The following is a 6,484-nucleotide window of genomic DNA, read 5'->3' on the forward strand; positions in this document are numbered from 1 at the left end:
GTGCCGCCCGCTGGCACGCGAAAGCCATCTGTCTATTTGGAAATGAATTCAGAAAACTATGAGAGAACATGGAGGGAAGGAAGGGGGGGGGGGTTGCGATACTGTGTCATACAAGAACGTTTGCGCGTATATCACTCATCAAATCCGCCTCTTTAATTCTTAAAACGTTATACTGAAGATGGAGCAACTGACTCTCATTGCCTAAGATGAGCGTCCATCTGTATATCTCGGTGTTTTAAAAAGAAGCTTTTTAGGCTATCTCTTCCCATACTTAGCTGGCCGTGGCTGCTGCTTTGCCGAATAGCTCATACACAGAGCAGTAATCATATAAATAATTGGATCACATTTATATGTACCCCAGCTAATGTGCCGGTGGCTTCGCCCTTTTCTCTACGTAATCACACGGTGAAACAACGGACGGTATACCTAAATACTCTCACGTCTACAAATAAACACCTCAAAGCGCGTAATTTCTCTAATAAAGCAAAACGTTCTATGCCTTCTTTCTCGGGGTTTTGTAGGTCTGATGAATCTGCTTCTTGTCGCCTAAGTTGGAGGAATCCTGGAGATGGTGCAATACAGTAAACTGGGATATTCCCTGAGATGGCGTAATGAAAAGTGGGCCGATCCTGGAGACAGCAAAAGCCGCAGTCGCGTTGATCACGTGGGTCACGTGGTGAGGGTTTCAGAGTCTTGCTGATTTACAAAGCAGGCATGTCATCGCTAAGCTAAGACACGTTGCGGAAGATTAGCAGTTTTACAGAATTTAATTATCCGCTACACGAAAGCTTCCCTTTATATAGATTGCAAAATATGCGATGGGTCTGCATCACTTATGTTTAATTCTGACTATCTATCTAACCAAGGAAGTTGCGAAGTTAGCTGCTCCTTCCCCTACCCGCCGCGGTTGCTCAGTGGCTACGGTGTTAGGCTGCTGAGCACGAGGTCGCGGGATCGAATCCCGGCCACGGCAGCAGCATTTCGATGGGGGCGAAAACACCCGTGTACTTAGATTTAGGTGCATGTTAAAAAACCCCAGGTGGTCGAAATTTCCGGAGTCCTCCACTACGGCGTGCCTCATAATCAGGAAGTGGTTCTGGCACGTAAAACCCCATAATTTTTTTTTTGCTTCTTCCCTGTTTAAAACTCGCGCATAATACATGACGAAGGGACAGTTTCAGTGTGCTTTCCCGCTCAGAGATACTCTTCCTTTCTCCTTTACTGCATATCCGGCTAAATAGTAACAAAAAAAAAAAAAGAGAACGCTAATCTAGCCTTGCTAGGAGTGGGTGTCCTGAAAGAGCCCCTCATTTATGCTGCATCATTTGATGCCACGCGTACGGTGGAACCGCCATAATGTCCCGCGTCATGGCCCATTCTGCAGCCATCGCTCACCCATTCTCTATCCCAACGGTATCGCAGCACTTTCTCTAATTCAGTGCCCTCTGAAAGTGCCGACTCGACCTAAGATCTATACTGTGAACCGAAAGATGACAAACAAAAATAATAATATCTGCGCTTGCTTCTTATATCTTCGCCTCGAAAGTAAACATGGTCAACTTGACTTGTTTGTAATCACACGCAAGCTAAAATAAAGCTGGATATATACTTAAGTTAGAGCGACTTTTACAAACTGCAACAAAACAGCAAGAGAGAGTTACAGTGAAAGGATTTGGTGACGGTGACCAGTAATTTTGCTTTTATACATAGCTCAACTGTAATTTTGTCTTGCGATCAAAGTAGATTGAATTTGTGTGCGCCTAGCTTGCTTTGTTAAATTGTTTTATTTGCTCCGAGTCCGAGCAGCCTTACGTCTTGCGTCATCAAGAATATGAAAACAGAGGTGCCTATATCCGAGAGAAAACAGCAACATAACACGCATGGGTTATATTACAAATGAATTGATCTCTAATGAAATGTACTGCTTGAAGCGTCTCGGCGTATACAAGTGCTTTCAGCCACTTTTGCAAGCACGTTCGAATTATATTACGCCTTCCAGTGGCAGTTTTATTCCTTGGTGGTTGATCGGATCGAACTTTATTGCTGTGTACATTATTTCATACATTATTCATCGCATAGTATGCACATTAGCATGTACGCGAGCATTGCATGCGAAAAATGTATCATACTTCAACGTCTTTCAGTGCCTAGATAAATATTTAAAAAGAACAGGTAAAGAAAAGAGGCATATTTTCCTGAAAGGGAGGCAACAACAGGGAACCAATCAAAAGAGCGTACCAATCTTGTCGAAACAGTGGTCATGCTTGCGATGTGCGTTGATTGCGATGTACGTTTCGGGGATACTACCGTAGGAGATAACTCACGTTTACGGCGACAAAAAAAAAAAAAAAATACAGGAGACGAGGAAAAAAAAATTGGCCTGCGCAGGGATCGAACCTACGACCTTCGCGTTATTAGCACGACGCTCTAACCGACTGAGCTAGCAGGCCAGGTGACGGGGCGAGCGAGCGCATATGTAGTGTACTTATGCGATAACGTTATTTCGTGGTTTCGAATGGATCTTGAACGGCTTTGAAGCATGTGCTTTTCTTTTTATTTTTACTTTCGTGCAGTGTTTGAAGTGCACAGCTTGTATAAAAGACCACTATTTGAAGTTAGCCTCTTAGCATGAATGATGTTTTTAACTCTCTGTAACTGTTGAATAACGGTTGTACAAGCATAACATACACTACCTTCGGCAAACAGTTTCGCTACACATTATCGCGTACGTGTTTTGCTAGGGTTGTTTTCGCTCCAGGGACGTCACCTATATACACTCCTCTGTTAAAGGCTTTTATGCGTTTGCCATATATTTTTGTATTAGCTTGGTTCCGCCAGTTGAGCGTGAACACACATGCAGGTTTTATTATTGTGTTGCTATCCACCATTTATTCTTTTTTTTATCTCTCCTGTTGTTCACTATTATTTTCATATGTGCCCCTCCACATGGCAGTTGCCATGTAGCTCTGTTTCTCCCCTTGTTGACTGTTTCATGTATGCAAACACGTATCAATCAATCAATCAATCAATCAATCAATCAATCAATCAATCAATCAATCAATCAATCAATCAATCAATCAATCAATCAATCAAATATTTATTATAGTGCCCAGGAACAAATACGGAACCTTTGTACTCGTGCACATAAGAAGCAATACGTGAGACAAAATGTACAGAGAAGACGAATGTGGTAGACAAAAGAATGCGAGATGGAAAAACAAATAGAGAAACCATGAACGAGGAGACGTATGTAAAAGTGAGCTAATCATATAATGTACATGATTATCTACATATATGCAAAATATAGGAAATGAACTTTGAAATGTGTCAATGCAAACATCATCAAGAAACCTTGGTCAATTTATGACGCCATGGACCCACTTGTAGAGGAACAGAAGGTCTGATTTAATACGTCTTGATTTTAGAGGTGTCAGTTGAAGTATATTTGGGAGGGCTGGACTATGATCGCCAGAAGGCCAAAAGCGGTTCTCGAAAATAGATATAAATTTATTCTAGACGCGTTCAATGAGGTCATAATTAGAATTATACGTTCCGCCCCAAACTACAGAAGCATATATGCGCTAGTAGTGGAAGGCACACAGTGTAGTACAATTCCAGAAAGGCAACAAGCGAATTCAAGTCATACGATATACGACAGACAATAGAGAGTTTTAGGTTAGCGGATGCAAGTCACGCCAAAGAGCTGGGGGACGCAGCTCCATTGGGGGTCCTTCGCGCTTTCTTGTGGTCGCTTTGGGTTCTTTTGTGCGCCTGGTGGTCCGCGTCCCCGAACGCTTGGGTGCGGTTTGCGTCCCCTAACCTAAAGCTCTCTAATACCCAGAGCACCAAGGGCACGTTAATTGTTTCGAATATTTAGGGCGTGAAGAGAAGCTTAGCATTTTGTCAAAGTACACACACCAAGATCTTTCATTTCATCGACCCTGGGCAATGAAACATCCCGAAGACTGTATAAAAATTGCACATGATTGTTTTTCGCGTATAACCTAATATCGTAGTATTTCGGAACCGTTTAAGGGTAGCTCATCCCCTCTGCACCAGTTTGAAAGTGAAAAATTGTCTTTTTAGAGGTCAATGCAGTCGCGAACACTGTTAACCGTCTTAGATAGCTTTATGCCGTCAGCATGTAGACGGAAGGCATGTTGAATTGCTCGCGAAATGCTATTAGACGCTGTTTACTTTGTATTAAGTAAAGTATTTCATATAGGTTGCCACGGGCGTCTCCTCACAAAGTTCACGCAAACGGGCATACCTTATTCCATCACCGCCCTGTTGTCTAGTAAGAAGAGAAGAGGGCAGTGAACGGAACCTTGGGGAGCTCCGCTAGTGACTTGATAGCGAACAGAGCTCTGTCCATTACTGCTAATGAAGCAAGATCTATTGCTTCGTTAATTAGATAACAGCTGGTGCTGATGGAATAAGGTATGTCCGTTTGCGTGAGCTTTGTCAGGAGGAGCCCATGGCAAATTACACCGAATGCTTTACTTAGGTTAAACAGCGCCTGTATAATTGACTCATACTATACACTATATGTACACTGGAAGCACTGTCATAAATGTAACCAGGTTCTTTGTTGTGGAGACCCTTGGTACAAAGTCATGCGGTTCATATATTAAAATGTTGTTAGCATTAACAGAAAGCAGAGAATACAATACAGATTCAAACACCTGAGACCCAGCGCACAGCATATCCAGGGTGTTTCAACGATCACTCAAACTTTTTTTTCTAATTTGCCCGTGGCAGATAACGCAATCCTAGTTCATGAGCTGGTCTACTCGAAGAGGCGGACATTACCTGCACAAAAAATTGAAATGCACAATCGACTAATTAACAAAAATCACTAATTAAGTTATTAACTAATCACGTTATATTCCACATTGCAGCTTACAAACTTTGCCCGTGGAGTTCAGAAGGTGGATGATGATGATGATGATGATGATGATGATGATGAAGGAGAGGAAGAAGAAGAATCGGAGGTGGAGGAGGAGGAGGAGGAGGAGGAGGAGGAGGAGGAGGAGGAGGTTGGCATTCTCTTTGAAACAGGGCGGTGACTGTCACCTAGCCTGTTTGATTTAATGAAGTATGCTGTGCATGTTTTTTATTTTAGCATTTTTGTATACATCTCCTTACTCTTTCTTTTTGCAGATATTAGCGTCGGGGCGACACCTAGCGAGCACCGCGAGACTCAGAGGCGCCGTCATGGGCTGCCTAAGTCTCAGGTGCGAAGTAATGTACGACGCCGAGTATTTTACAATGATGTCGGAGCTAACTTTGCTGATTTCTTCGACTTTCTACGAGCTACAAGGTTAACTTCCAGGTAGAATGTTCGTTTAAGAACGCGGCGGAGTCACGGTCGAGCCATGGCAGGCGTGAGATTCTTATTCGGCTGTACGGCATTGTGGTGTGCGCATCCACTTTCTAATGTTCCAAAAAACACGAAGGAATGAGAAAGAAGATACAGGTCAACATGACAGAAAACAACTACTCGCTGCAAAAATCAGCACCAGCCTTCTCTGTGTCCTAGCTACATGCGCCAGATGAACGCAAGAAACACATATAGCGAAAGATGGTTCCGCACCATCCCACTTCTCGTTATGCAGACCATGCACGGGAGCCTGACGGCGTAGCCCACCGCACCACCGAGTCCGTCCGAGCGAGGCAGGCAAGACTCCTCCCGGTGCTTTTCACGGATTCCAACCGCATTTATCCGGGTCGCGAAACTCTACCGCATCGCAGCGAAGGCCTGTGTATACGTGTTTGTGTGCGTGTCCTGTATACATATCAGCGAGGGACTCGCTCGCTGTGTCCATCGCTGCGCGCATGTTTCTTTCGCTTTCCTCTGCCCACCCGTGGCCGGCATGGAAGATAAACATTCGTTACACGAAGCCGGCCACTATTTGCTCGTTTGGCATACCTCGCCCGGCCTCACTCACTCTGCCGGGTTCCCATCCCCGCGCCATGTTACTGTTCGAACAGAAATACTATTGGGCTTGTCTGTGTGCCCTGCGTGCGTGCGTGCAATACGCCTACATACAGCATTTACAAGCGTGAACAGAGGGTCGCAAGGTATACGACGAACGTTTTACATGGCGTTGGTTTTACACGCTGTGGTGTCTCGGCTACATGGGAATTCTGCACGTTGATTGCGAGGCTGCAGGCTTTATTCCCAAATGGCAACGACAAGGTGTTCCCGTGGAGGTAACGTAGAAATACTCGTATCCTGAGACTTCAGCGCATGCGCACGAAACCGAGGTGCTCAAGCTGATGCAAATATATAGGACAGTTACAGAAAAACAAAAAGCATGTATTTCCGCATTAAAATGCGGTCACAAAGCACTTTATCTTTGCCCATAAACAAACAAACACGGAAAGTGGTTTTATTGAAGAAAGAAAAACAGGAAAAAAAACTGTACGTTCCCTTCATATTCAAAAGTGTGCTGATTGAAATTGCTGTATGAATAACCAA

General features: G+C 44.0%; 1 non-coding gene across 1 annotated transcript; it reads right to left on the reverse strand.

Annotated features, from left to right (window-relative positions):
- Positions 1–2,376: 2,376 nt before the first annotated feature.
- Positions 2,377–2,450, reverse strand: TRNAI-AAU (transfer RNA isoleucine (anticodon AAU)). Its single transcript has one exon. It is a non-coding gene; the product is annotated as a tRNA-Ile (tRNA).
- Positions 2,451–6,484: the final 4,034 nt, after the last annotated feature.

This window comes from Dermacentor variabilis, chromosome 7 (assembly GCF_050947875.1).
Source record: "Dermacentor variabilis isolate Ectoservices chromosome 7, ASM5094787v1, whole genome shotgun sequence".
NCBI classification, from domain to species: Eukaryota; Metazoa; Arthropoda; class Arachnida; order Ixodida; family Ixodidae; genus Dermacentor; species Dermacentor variabilis.